This window comes from Tyto alba, unplaced genomic scaffold (assembly GCF_018691265.1).
Source record: "Tyto alba isolate M040663 unplaced genomic scaffold, T.alba_DEE_v4.0 Super-Scaffold_41, whole genome shotgun sequence".
NCBI classification, from domain to species: Eukaryota; Metazoa; Chordata; class Aves; order Strigiformes; family Tytonidae; genus Tyto; species Tyto alba.
This window is the reverse complement of record NW_024881317.1, coordinates 14106089-14119145: the sequence shown is the minus strand read 5'-3', so window position 1 is coordinate 14119145 and position 13057 is coordinate 14106089. Positions and strand designations below refer to the sequence as shown.

At 41.6% G+C, this 13057-nt stretch overlaps 1 protein-coding gene across 4 annotated transcripts in view; it reads left to right on the top strand.

Annotated features, from left to right (window-relative positions):
- Positions 1-13057, top strand: part of FAM214A (family with sequence similarity 214 member A) — a 50089-nt gene that overhangs the window by 8666 nt on the left and 28366 nt on the right. Inside the window, exon 1 of one of the 4 annotated variants that reach the window (XM_042803984.1) lies at positions 5158-5232. The exons of the other annotated variants lie outside the window; for them this stretch is intronic. The gene's annotated coding sequence lies outside the window, so the exon portion shown is untranslated. Of the gene's footprint in view, positions 1-5157; positions 5233-13057 lie in introns of those variants that run through there. 4 annotated transcript variants of the gene reach the window in all.

Below are 13057 nucleotides of genomic sequence, written 5' to 3'. Positions count from 1 at the left end.
ATTGCCAAGTATGACTTTTTAATTTCTATGGGAAAAAAAACAAGTTGGATTTACTTTTGAGGTATAGTAAAGAAATAATGTATCTGAAATAAGGAGTCTGTGGTTGCATGTGAGCCATGTCATCTGTTTTACATTGTGTATCCTGTGAAGTTAGTGATTCTTTTTCCATTAAGATCCCTGGGAACCAGGTTGGTAAGTAAGTCCATTTTGGATTCTGAACTTCTTTAGTGAGATTACAAGCAGGTGACTGCTTATGCTAGTTTAACCTCTTAATGGTGATATGCATGCAGGCGTTCCTTTTGCCCACTGATGTACCTTCAGGATTTCTAGGGCATATTTCACACCTCTCTGTGCTGCAATAAATTAAGCTTCTTTCTCAGGGTGCTGTGCAAGTATCATCTTGTTGGGAGAGGGAAGGGCAGAGAGAGAGAACTTTAGCAGAGCTGAGGGTGGCGAGTGTTAAGCCATATCCTTAGTACAGTCAGTACCACAGTCGGAGATGGTAGGGTGGTGGTGGTTTCTCCTGACTGTCAGGGGAAGGAGGCGTAGAGGTGCAGGAAGAGCTGCTGTGGTCATCACACTTTTTTCAGAGTGATGGGAAGCCCTTCTCCCCTGCCAGGTATTGTTTTCCTTGGTTCCCTGCCAGGGCACTAGCACAACAACCTAAGTGAAACAAACTGTGGCTCAAACTTACGCTTTCAGGGAGGTCAGCAAGTTTGGTAGAAGGATTTGTCTGCAGACTTGGAGGAGGAGAGAGGGTGGTTAAGAGTAATATCTGAGTAAATGTCTGTGATGACTACTTGCTGAAGGTGTAACTTCTGTGTTAGCAGAGAGTGAATTTTTGATATGTTGGGTTGGTGCTTTTTTTCTGTACAGTTTCCTGTAAAGTCACAAGTATCAGTGCGTTTTGTTTGCATGTTAGATCTGAATATTTACAACACAGCCCCAGTAAAACATCCTATTTACTTGCTCTTTTTTGTTACAGCTTGTACTTGGATTTTTAATTCTGATAAAGTAGTTGGACTTGGGAGTAGGCAGGAAGAGAACAGTTGCACTGAGAAGAGCTTTAGTGGTTGTGGTCTGGAATGAAAGAGGAGGAGCTTCCTACCAGTAGGAACTGAACAGGGACAAAATTGTCAAGACCAGTAAGGACTGGGAATGCACAGTTAGGTCAAAGGGACTAATATAAATTAATTAATATCAACTCTCATGGTGCTCAAAGATAAATCCTTTTTTTTTCCTCTGCTGTATAATTCTTTAAAGGTGAGTCTTCAAGCATATTTCCTATGCAAGGTTTCTCACTTCAGCTGCCTTTCAGTGAAAGGTGTGGCTTTGTTTTGCTTTATTTTGAGGGGGGAAACAGCTTCTTCCTTTTGAAACACATTCTAGAAATTTTGTTTACCATGGAGAAGCCATGAGAAACAAAGTATCTGCAGGACTAGAATTGGAGGAGTGGGCTGGGTAAGGATTGTTACCATAACTACACTAGTAGCACTACTCACAGCATAACTGCTTACACCATGCAAACACAAGCAAGGTGCAGAGGACCCCTTTTAGAAGTGTGCATGCTATTAAAAAGTGAAGGAGTAAACCCAAGTAGCCAGTTTATGAAGCTGAAACAGAAGGAATAGTTGATAATATGAGAAAAATTTGAAGGTAAAGATCAGGAGATGAATGTAAAACTTCCAGAATACACATCTCCCTCATCTTACATTGAGCAATTAAATTAATTAGAATTGGCATAACTGGGTTATTGTACTGCCTTTGGATGTTTCCTACGGATAGTTTCTATGAGAAGCTTGTTAATTCAGTGAAAGTATTTTGGATCCACTAGAGAGAAAAGGTTAAGTGATGATACTTGATATGCATTGTATGTTCTTTCATCCTGTCCTCATGTTGAGAATATATAATGGCCTTTCATAAATGTTTTAGGACACTTTTGGTAAGCTGACTGTATTCATCCCCAGGTAGGCTTCTAGTATGAGCAGCTTTATGATATGCACTGATTTTTGTTTTAAGATAGTGGAACTGTTAGCATCTGATGCTTTCAACTTTTCTAGATGTGCGGTAGACTGTAGTCTTTCTCACTCAAGAAATTTGAGTTTAAACATCAGAAAAAGGAAAACTATATGTAAATTAAGACTGAATGGTATATCAGATCTTTAACTTGCATTGCTAGCATCAAGAGCTGACCTCAGCTTTGTTCTGAGGAATTGAGCATCCGAGGGAGAAGGGGAATAGAGTTTGTCTACATGAGTGCTTAGTGGCTTTATATTCTGCAAATTAATAACTCAATCCAAAATGATTGTATCAAGCAAGGGTTGCATTGGTATAAGTGTGGTTTTGTTTTTAGCTTGTCTCCACAACTAGGCTGTGTTAGTATAAGGAGCCATGAATTCACTTATGCTTTGCTCCTTAGGGCTCATGTGCACACCTCGCTTTTCCTGCACAAGACAGGGCTGGAATCTGAACTAGTGTTTTTCTGAACTAGCTCATTACTAGACATCCTGTGCTTTGGCGTGGCACTCCAAAGGCTGAAATTGGGCATTTTCTGTACCATAGGGATGGTACCAATTATGTGTACTGGCAAGTGCCTCTGAATTGGTGCATAGCTGACTTGATACTGAGATGAACCATACTTGCATGTGATTTTCTGCTTTGTGAAATATGTAGGACTGCTTATTCCTAAAGTTTATGTTGGGATAAAATACATTCTTATTAAGGACTTTTTTTTTTTTTTTTTGTAATTGTTGTCCTGCTTGTGGGAGGAAGTGGGTTAAAAAAACAGTCTGTTCATCTTACTGTGCAAAATGATGAGTAATAAGCATTAAAACTGCAAGAGTATTGGTAGTATTTTAAGTGCAGCTACTTTACGATGATGGAATATGCAGCTTAGGATAAAGCCCTGTGTATATCTCTGTATGCTGCTGTATTCTCTTATGTTCAGTCACACGAGCAATGTCCTGTTATCATAATGTATCTTGTGCCTCTGCTGGAATTTGTGGAAGAGTAGGAGATCAAACTGATAAACGAGTAGCATGCTTCAAGGTGGGGATTTCTGGTGGAATTTCTAATATTGCAGTTTCTGAATTTAGCATTTTATTAGGCCACATGTGTTCATTTCTGGGTGGTTCTTCCACAAGCAGGCACAGAGCTCAGCTCTGCATACCTATGGCTGGCTTAGGGCTGTGAGCTTAAAAGCTGGAGTGTGAACACGCTGTCCTACTTTGACTGTGTCAGAAGAATATCAGGCGTGAAAAGGATCTTTGTGGTTGCACTCCAGTAGTCCAACGCGGGGAGACTGTTTGGGAGCACTATGGTGGGTAGGTATGCCTGTCATCTAGAGGCAGCTGCTCTGCACTAAAACGTTAGTTGGCCTGTAAAAACAACTGGTGGGTCCTGAATGCTGTCTCTGCTGCTCCTGGGGGAATTGACTCAGGGTTGTTGCTTCTGCCTCTTGTTAGCAAAACTTCTAAACATACTGTGTTTACCAATGTGATAAATATTACTGTTAGACCTCCCATTCCTCCCATAGGTATTGAATAGCTGTTTCATAGAAAAATCATTTGACTTTTTTTTTCAGAGGCTAGGTGGTTGCTTAATTAAGAAAACTTGAAATTGCTTTTTCAGACAACTATATAAACTATGGTGTTTTTGTAGAAGTAAATGTTCCATGAAAGAAAAATACTTGGAAAGCAAACTGAGATAAAATATACAGGAAGCTTGAATGTCAGTGACTAATGAAATGGTATGTTTTGCATATAGCTTTCTGTAAGGCACTATCTGTACCTACGATCTTTAAGTGGGCCAACTACTAAAAGGTATCCAACCTTCCTTGGATAAAATGTCTGCTTAAAAATCTTGTATAGGCTACGTTTTCTTGCAACCACAGCTAAATGATACTGCTATATAAAAATGTGAGTGGGGAAAAGTCATTGTTCTGTGAAATAGCATGTTTTCCATGCTCTTGAATGGGCTACCGGATTTTGAATGTGGTTGTGAAGTCTAGTTTGATCTGGATTTCTCATAGTTTCATGGCACCTAATTACCGGACAAGAGTTTTAGTCTTGTTTTGTGACGTGGTTAGGCTGAGAGAATTTTTTTTTTGAGTGCTGATTATGTTAATATGATGAATGCCGTCTGAATAGGTAAGAACTGGATGAAATTGTTTAATGCGGAGATGTTGTTTAGATTGCATCTAGAATAATAAGTTCAGTTTTGAGACTACTCTCTTGGAACAACTTCATAAATTAGCCCCCAGAAGTGCCCTCTAAAAAATAGAGGAGGGGATCATAAAAATACTGAAGGTGGGTGCCCATCAGGTAGGTTTAAGGGCTACAGTAATGTGAGGAGAGGTAGTGATGGGGTTTTGCTCCCCGCTGTGTGCGCTGTAAGGGCTCGGGAAGTGAGGCAGCCGAGTCACTTCCCTGTGGGCTGAGCGGAGCAGTGGAAAAAGTGCTGTGGGAAGTTACCTTGTGCTGGCTGGCAGGAGAACGGGCTGTCGTCTTTTTCCACTCCAGATGTAAATATTCATCACCTCGCATCCACTGCAGCTCGGGGCTGACTGCTCACAGCTGGCCCTGTCGTGTGAGCGTTAGGCCTGTAGTGCCAGCGTACGGATGCCTGGGAGCTGTTCTGCACATCGCGCGGTTGGCTGGTACAGGTAGCGCAGGGCCAGCGTGTCGTGTCCCCCCCCGGGCTCCGCCGGCCGTGCGTGGGGCCGAATCGGGGCTTTCAGTGACTTTCCGAATCCCGCCCCCGCCCCGAGAGGCAGCGGGGACACGGTGTCGGTGTTCGGGTGTCAGCGGGTCCTGCCGGCTCCGCGTTTGCCGCCGTGGCCCCGCGGGGGGGGCACCGCCCGCCCTCCCACGCGTGTCGGCGGTCCCGCGACAGCCTGTTCCCTACGCAGGGGCACGCGCGGCACTAACGCCCTTTTGTTGTTACCAGTAGCGCTCCGGCATCGGGTTTTCGCCGCGGTTTCTGCTGCGGTGTTTTTTGTTTTTTGTTTTTTTTTTTTTTTTTTTTTTCCCCGCCCCGTTCACCTGCCCCGGCGGGGTGGGCGGGGCCGGGCGGCCGAGGGGGCCGGCGCTCGCCCGGCGGGGCCAATCGGCGCCCGGCCCTGTTGCTATGCGCGCCCCTACTCTGCCTCCTTTGTGGAAGATGCCGTGGGCACCCACCCGCGCCGCCGCGCCGGCGGGGCTCGCAGCGGGAGCGCAGGGCCGCGCGGAGGAGGTGTGTACCGGCAGGGAAGCGGCCCCGGCTGCTCCGCGGCCCCGGGCGCGGCGGGCGGCCCGGTGCGGGGCCGGAGCTGGAACTGGAACGGGGGCGGGGGGCGCCGGGCGGAGCGGCGGTGCGGAGGCTCGAAGGCCGGTCGCACCGGGCCGGACAGGCTCCCCGGCCTTGAGACAAGTTCAGGCAGTGTAACTGTAAGAGTGATCTGCGGTTTTTGTTGGCGTTTTCCTACGGGAGGTGATTTAAAATCCGTCTGTACTGAAGTTTGCCTCTCTGCTTGAGCTGAGGAGAAGTGCTGTGCTTAGTCTGTAAACAGTTCCTTAAAAAAGCCCAAACAGTTTCATCATATGTTCTTCCTTTCGTTCTGTACACTGAGCCTACGAAAGGTTGGGTTTTTGTGAGTGTAGTTTTTTTTGTTGTTGTTTTTTATTTTTTTTTTTTTCATAATCTTCCTTTAAAGGAAAGTAATGGAGAGCCTAAAAATTAACTCTGTTAATTCATTACATTGTTAGGGCAAGAGTATTAAATGGCCTGGAACAGGAGTGGGATATTTTTAAGCCTTAAAAGTGAGACATACAGTTAAATGTCAAGCCTGCTAAAAGTTGTAGTTAGTGTAGCCATATGTAACTGTTTGAGTCTTCATTGTTATGGAGGAAAAAAAACCTTCCCCCCTCCCAGAAACACCCTGAAGCTTAACTGAGTTTCTTCTGTGCCTTCTTATGTAGGTCAAGTTTCTCTTTTTTTTTTTTTTTTTTTTTTCTTTTCCTCTAGCAGGAGGCAACTGTTACAGTATTTTGATTCTGCTAGAAACAATGCATGAAAGCATTATCAGCCCTTTGCCACTACTTGTTTGTCTTGGGGCAAATTAAGCTGATGCAAATATGTCAGCTTTCGGGGCAACTAAAAATATGTATTCTTAATTAGCAGCTTACTGGTTACTCAACTGTATGCTGTGTTTAAAGGTAATTAAATAGCATACTGAACTCAATGCTGAATTGAGGATTATCTTCCTTTTCATGAAAACCTGTTCTCTAAAAATGCAAATGTTGTTCTGACCAAGAACTTGAGTATATTTTCATCCTGGGACTAGAGCTTGGTGGTATTCCTCTGAAAGGTACTGGAGCTCTAGCTTAGGTGAGCCTGCTGACATTAGATGTTCATCTCCCGATACAGGAGGAGGATCGGTTCCACTAGTGTACTCTTGTAGTTTGTGTGGGAATATTGGTATGGAATCACTGAAGCATTGCTTATTAAAGTAATAAGGAATTTTTGAGAGGAGAAAGTAAAATTTTGTATTTGCATATATTTTAAATGTGTTAATGTCTGCCATTTTGCTGTGTGAAAAATTACCATATATTAGGAGAGAGGAAGGCAAACTGGACCATTGGCTGAAATTGTTAAGCCTTTAAATTTTGAGCCTATGTAGCATTTTATTATTTTGAGTACCAGAAGGCTATTAAAGCTTAATAACAGGACTTGAAATGTGGATCCTTGTAAATAGTTGAATTGTGCTGTGTTCAATTCTAAAACTAAACACAGTTCAGTTCTAAAACTATCAAAATGTTCTTTTTGTTTTATGCACTCAAAATTCCATAGTAGGCTCTGGTGTCCATTTTAAAATGAGCAGTCTTTTACACAGCTTGAGAGTTGTAATGTCCTCATTTATCCTCCCAAATAAAGTTTCAAAACAATTTTATGGGCCTGGCCATTCTCCCAGAAATTTTTTAAATGAGAAGCATATATTGTCTCTTTTGTAACTTTTTTACTTTTGCAGGTTACTGTTTAACCGCTTAAGGGCAGGCCTTGTAGGTGAAGGTTAATAGCATTGGAAAAATTGTCCGTGGAGCTTCGTGCTGCTCCACTGTCATAAACTTCCTCTCAGTTCTTTGCATTTCTGATGAAGTACAGTCTCTGCCTCTGGTCTGCTATCCTTATTCCTTCCTCTCCACTACACCCTCTAAATCATCTGGACTGCAAATACTGAAACAAAACTACTGAAGCTAGAGGTAGCCTTACTAGCTAGGAGGAGGATTTTGGGTGGTCAAACATGTTCTGACAAAGTTCCACAAGATAGATTACCCACTACTTAGGTGACAATGAACAGTTTGTAACATCAAAGTTTCGAGAGATGAAGTAGGAAAGCACAAAGAAGATGAATGCAGAAAGAAACTTCAGTAGAAGAGGTCACATATCATGCAAATAGCTTGCACTGGGCTTTTTGTTTTGTCTTTAATTCAGATAAAATAATGAGATTCTTAATCTACATTCCTTACCTGAGGACACTTCCTAACAAGACTTGTGCTTTTTTTTTCCTCTTTTTTTTTTTTTTTTTTTTTTAAAGTACCCTGATAGCTAGTTCTGTTCTAGCAGCAGTGCTGAAGTTTCCAGCTTGTGGGTGTGATTTCTGAGATGATGCTTTAATAAAGTTGTAAGAGTATCAGCTCCTATTTAACCTTGCATACTATAAATCTAATGTTTGATGTGTTGTCCATTAAAATAAAAGTCTTGAGTGTTTCTATCTCTTCTCCTTGTGAATATTCTTTAAAAACTTTATTATTAACAGTGCATTTGCACTGTTTGGTTTCTCATTTTCTTGTTTTTCAGTTATTCTGGGGGAACAAAAAAAAAAAGGCAGCTCGGTGGCATTAGTAGGTGCCTCACATGTAGGTAGAAAATGTGCTTAACAGTTCTTCTCCACTGTGACTGTATTTATCTTGGGCTTAGGTATTCCATCAGTGTTCTCATAGCTTCTTGGACTTGAACCAAGTCTCTGGAGTTCACATGGTTTGATAATCAGAAAGCTGCCCTGGATGTAATTCACTAAGCCTTCACATGTGAAGCTGAATATCTGTAGTGGAGACGTTTCCTGAACGTGCTGAAGGAAAAATCTTTTTAGACAGTTCTAGACTGTTTAGTTGCGTTGTTCTCATTGGAACCAGAAGTAATGAAACTGTCCAGCTTCTTGTTTTGATATGGCATCAGCTGGGTCTCTAAACCATGTCAGGTCTATCCTGTTATATCCTGCACGTGTGGTTGTATGTACCAAATCTCTCCTTTTCGTAGAATCTAGGGTGGCATCTTAGCCAGTGCTGTCCCTGCACCAGGTCTTGTCACACTTGAGGTTGCTAGTGCAAATCACAGGCTGCTGGTCTGCTTGTCATCTGAATGAAAGACTAGCCTGGAAAATACTATCTTGTTATTTGGATGTGTGGAATAGTCTTCTGATGCTCTGTAACTCTCTTTCCATATTCCCACATAAAGACTTTTCAAATTTTTCTTTTACTTTTTGAGTTTGGAGGATCTGAGCCTTACTGGCTGTATCTGTGAACAGAGTGCTCTTAGCATTTGTGATGCAGTGTTTAAGGTGTTAGATGATTGAAACAAGGCATTTCTGCTGAAGGTCTCTTGCTCCTATTAGTACTGATTATTTATCTATTTATTTATTTATTTTTGTATAATAGTTTTAGGAACAGTAAAAGAAAGTCATGCAGTTCCCCTTTTGTCACTGTATAGGTGCTCACTTTCTTCTGAGATCATGAGTGAGGATCAACAAGACTGGCCTGCTTTCCTAGGACTAGATTCAGAAAGAGTCAGTATTTTGCTTTAGGTCATACAGATTTAATTGAAGGTAGTGAAATCAAGATAAGGTAAAAGATTTTTAACTCTAATTCTAAGCTTGGAAATGTGAGAACTAAGCTTTTATTTTTCTTAATGTATACAGCTAGTAGATGGTTATATTTCAGATTGTCTTGGAGGACAAAAGGCAGTATTTCCTTGCTAGTAACACATAGTTGGGTCTATGCTATTCATACTTTGAAATAAAATTACAAAATTGTTTTGTTCTGCAATATTGAGGTGATGGGATATAGAAGATCGAAGGATGCTGTGGAACTTGGGAATATGACATATAGTAGAGTCTGCTAAATTGGAGGGATATAGACTGTCTTGCAGTTCAGCCACATCATCTACTCTCTGATGAAGTTCTTTTCAAATTGATGTCTCTAACAATAAAGCTGCTCCTTCTAGAGGTTCGTGTCTGCATATGTCTATGCTTTTTCCTTGGTGAGAAAGGAGAATATTGACCAAGTTTTAGTAATGGTGGTCATCCTACCTGAAAGATAACTGAGCCCTCAAATGAATTTCCACATGAATTAGGAGATTTACAAAAGGGCTGAAGGTGGGGAGATAGATTCTGCAAATTTAAATAGCAAGCACCAGGGCTAACAAGCAAGACTGTTGTTAAATAGTTAATAACAGATGGCTGAACTTCTGATGCAAATGATTAGACAGAACAAGAGAAGTTCTCTGCATCCTGACCCAGCAACCCCTCACTGCTGCCATGGCAACTAACACTTTTTTCTCTCCAGTTTTAGCAAAGTTTATGAAACTGAAGATAACTTGTTGGTTTTACAACTTTAAAATAAATTTTAAAAGGCAAAGCAGACCAGCTGGAGGAGGAGAAAAACATAAACTAAGAGAATGTGGGTATGAATTCCTAGAGGCCTTGTGTATTTTAGTTCCTATAAGATCTTTCTAAGAGATAGCTGAAGTACTGTATACTTTAAAATGTCTGGCAGTTAAAGCGTTAGTTTAAATATGGAAGTTTATAATCTGAGCAGATCTATCTGAATCCTTTTCATTTAACTTAACGTGAAAATTACCTACTGTAACTCAAATAGCATTGCAAGGGGAAAAGGGAGAAGGAAGTGGGAAGCTCTGGGTATTTGGCCTAGGCATGGTATAGAGAAGCAAGGAAGAACCTGTAGCTGGTGGGGTGGATGTGGCCTTTAATCTGGCTTGCACTTGTAGCAAGGTGTTTGTCTCAGTGGGAGTAGGGGATGTCGCTGTAGGACAGTGGAGATCTGTAGTGGGGGGCATGGAGGGGGTTGAAGCTGTTTGCCACTGGACAGGGTAGGACCTTCTCTGCCCCTTTGGTTCAGTTGTAAAAGACTGGGAGAGTATTCTGGAGAAACACTGGTACAGCCCCACTTTGGCTGTGCTCTTTTTGTTAAGGTGTTTGCCTTTGGCTGCTGTGAGCAGAATGCTAGAAGAACACCAAGTGCTATCTTTCTTATTTTTATAGCAGAGTTACTCTACAGTTCCTGTACCTACTGTAGTTAAATTGGAAGGTTTAATATCTCTTATTAGGGTAGAACACCTGAAGGAGTGTTGGTATAGACTAAAATTCATGGTGCTGAAACTACTGGAGGGAAGTGCTGCTGAAGCAGGTTTTGATCTGGTCCCCTGGGAGAGCTGTGAACAAGACCTGTGTATATTACTAAACGCAGGTAACTTCTCATAAAGCATAAACAACCCATGGTAAATCTGTTTTATCCGTGCTGTTAAGAACATGTAGTGTCTTGAGCTCTTGCTGTTTTTGTGAGGTACATCTATGCCTGTGGGTCTTACACTACAGCAGTGTCGTCTTTACAGCATGAAAGGAGTCCTTCATGTAGGTGTGTACTGAGCCACTACATTCTCAAACTGTGTTTCCAGAGTGTATCATACTGCTGTATGAATGGATCAAGGAGTTCTTCAGCCTCCAGGTATATAATTCAGTTGTAATACTACTTTTAAAGAGAAGGAAAGCAAGTTCCTGGAGTACTTACCTGAAAATTATTATTTGTTTGTGATACAAATTAAGAGGCACATTCAGGTATCACCTTTTGCTGGGTATTATACAATCATGGAACAGAAGACTAGCCTCACCTCAGACCTTATGCAAGTATCAAACACAAAATCAATGACTTCCAACACAGGGCTGTAAAGAAACAAAGGATAATACTGATGAGACAGATAAACTGTGCTCCCAGTGTACGTCTAACAAGCCTTTATCACTGGAACAGAGAAGCTGGAAAGCAGTCATTTTGCATCTAGGGTGTTCTTCCCGACTATAAGACAACACAGGAGAGAAGAAGTACAAGTGATTAAAGTAACCAGAGGCTAATTGGAAGTTTACTGCAATAGTGAGTGGGAGACAACAGGAATGGTGGTAAGCCCTGGAAGATCTTGAAAGCTGTTTTTTTGTTTTGTTTTGTTTTGTTTTTTTTTAAGTCATTTGCTTGTTATGAAAGATGACGTTTTGAAAGGCAAAAAAGACAACAGGAAGATACGGTTTCCTGTTAGACACCAACCTCATGAGGCTGGATGCTGATGAGACATAATCTTTTCTGTGCCTTTTGCACATGCTTTTTCAGTGATGCTTCTGTGAGAAATCCTGCGGGCACTGCTGGCACTTCCCCAAGCAGAGAGATAAGGCACTGCCATCTGCTACCCGATGCCCAGGTGGCATTCACATGGGCTGTGCCCAGCCCAGCGGTCCCCACTGGCAGGGTGTGTTTCCAGCTTCATCACAATTTGGACTGTGAAAAATTTATCTCTGAGGAAAATCTTAGCATTTCAGACAGTGCTTTTCCATAGTCAAGAGTAAAACCAAGCCAGGCTGAAAGCAATTCTCTACGTTCTACTTCCTAGGGATCCAACCCAGCAATAAGGGTGTAGTGAACTCAATTTGTGTGTTTTTCTGGGGATAAAGAGAGCAGGTTGCTTGTTGTCTGGATTCCCATGACAGATTCTGGTCCTCTCAAGACGAGCCACTAATTCAGATGGTAAGAATAAAATGTTCTGTGCTAAAAATCTCTCAGATATGTTTTTCATTAGTTCTTGAAGATAAGTGATTGCAAAATCCAGCTGTTTACAGTCATAATCAATGTAGTCAATATTCCTAAATGTAAACTTAAAATCTTTTTGGATATATTCTTCTACACTTACTTCTTCGTTATCTCTTAAAAAAAAGATCCTCTTCCTCCAACAAAGTTATGCATTGTTGTCACTTGATAGTAATGAACTTTTTCTTTATTGATTTCTAACAGAAAATCTTTGTATAATCTTTTTGGTAACTGAAAGGGTTGAGAAAACAAGTATGGCTGTCAGGCACTTGGATTCTGTAATGTTTGTGGGTTTTGTGGCTCTTTTTTTTAGCCCTGATGCTCAACTTCACAATAATATAGCATTCCCAATAATTTATTAAGCTATTAAACCTAACAAGTGGGCGAATCCTTAATGTTGCCTGAACTATGCTAGTAGCTGATGTGTAGCAGATAGGGACTTTTTGGCATTTCTGAGCTCAAGGCAGCTTGGAGCAATTTTCCCTAAAAGTAATTTTGTCATCTTCTGATTTAAGTTTCATTGAATATTTACTTTGGACATTCATACATTTTCCGCTGGTTCCAAATTCAACTTCCCCCCGCTGGCTACTTTTGATTAAATATATATTTGCAAGTTATCAAGGAGGAGCTAAAGTTGGGTTTTATTTGTTTATCTGTCTTTGCTTATGTCAGTTGTTTTTGCCCAGAATATGAAAGAGGCTGTGGAGGGCCTCGAGCTTGGACTGGATAAAAACTGTTGCTCTTCATAGGCTGCTCGTGTATACTATTTTTAGTGTAGTGTTTTGTTTTTCCTAATAATTTATTGCTCTGTCTCCTGACTCACAGGTCACTTTTTTTTTAGAGCGCACAAATGTAAAGGTTGGATCCTTTATTATTCTATAAAGTGCTAGTTTATTTTGAGAGGCAGGATACTCCACCTGGTGAGATGGTGGTGGTAAGTGGTTGTGGGGGGGTGAGCCCTGTCCCTTCTCTTCTCTGGAAAGTAAGTTCGAAGAATACGCAGTACAGGGTGTTACAAAACACGTGCAACCAATAAACTTGGAGTGGAGGCCAGGGATGGTGGGTGACTCGAGGTCAGTGCTGTGCAGGGAGACTTTTGCCTGCTGGCCCTCACTGTGCCTGTCTTTGCTCTGTGCCAGCAACAGCGCAGTCATCCA